This window comes from Gavialis gangeticus, unplaced genomic scaffold (genome assembly GCF_001723915.1).
Source record: "Gavialis gangeticus isolate Ggan-Ray unplaced genomic scaffold, GavGan_comp1, whole genome shotgun sequence".
NCBI lineage: Eukaryota > Metazoa > Chordata > Crocodylia > Gavialidae > Gavialis > Gavialis gangeticus.
The window spans coordinates 125,499,783-125,500,783 of record NW_017729025.1 but is presented as its reverse complement, the minus strand read 5'-3'; positions in this window follow the sequence as shown (position 1 = coordinate 125,500,783).

The following is a 1,001-nucleotide window of genomic DNA, read 5'->3' as shown; positions in this document are numbered from 1 at the left end:
AAAAGGCGGGGGGGGGGGCTGTAGGTGCAGAGTAGCTTTTGGCACAGAGGAGAGCAGCAGCTTGATGAAGGCTCCCACACGCGCGCACAAGCCCTACAAATAATGTCCCAACACTTAGCATGCGACCACTCGCCTTCCAGCCTGGTCTCTACCCTCGCCGCAACCCTGAGCAGATCCCTCTGCCAGGTCCTAGGCAGGCAGGGGGGCTTCACAATGCCCAAGCCGTGCCAAGAGTCACCAAAACACTGGCTTTTCAACACATGCGGGATCAGGGAAGAAACCGAACTCCATCTGGCAAGAACAAAACAAGCAGGCGAGCAAACCCACCGACCCAACCCAACCCAGCCCCAAACAAACCGCCCTCCCTAGCCCTGGCGAAAGTCTTTATTGACACCAATATGCCGAGATCCTCGTTCCCATTGGGCGGATCTGATAAAGGAACACGGTCTGCGAAAGGACTCCCTGAGAACTGATCCCAGGGCTCCCATGTCCCCGGCATGGGCGAGGCGACCCCCCCGCCCCCGGCAAAGGCTCCTGCCGGTGGAACTGGCAGCCTCCGAGAAATGCAGGTTCATGAAACATTAAAGTACAGCTCAATAAAACCATCGACCAGGGTGCACCTCTTTTCTGATCAATTATTTACTCTCACAAGTGTGTGCAAATAATGGTCTCTCTGTCTTTAATGGGACAGAAAGGAGATGGGGGCAGGAAAAGCCTCGTACCACGAGCCCAAGACAGGTAGGCTCTCCGTGTGACTTCGGAGCCTTCTGCCCCTTCCTTCAGGGTTTCGAGTAAAAGAGGTGCTGAGATCATCTGCCCAAGGTAGTTTTAATAAGGCGAGTATCGATTACGGCCGTTTTACTAGTAGCCAGTGGCTGGGGAGAGAAGGGTCCAGCGCTGTGACATGCATGGCAAGTCAGCTTCACTTTGCTACCTCAATACATTTCAACAGTTATGGGGGGAGAAAGGCCCATCATTGCCTCTTTTTTTTTTTTTTTTTT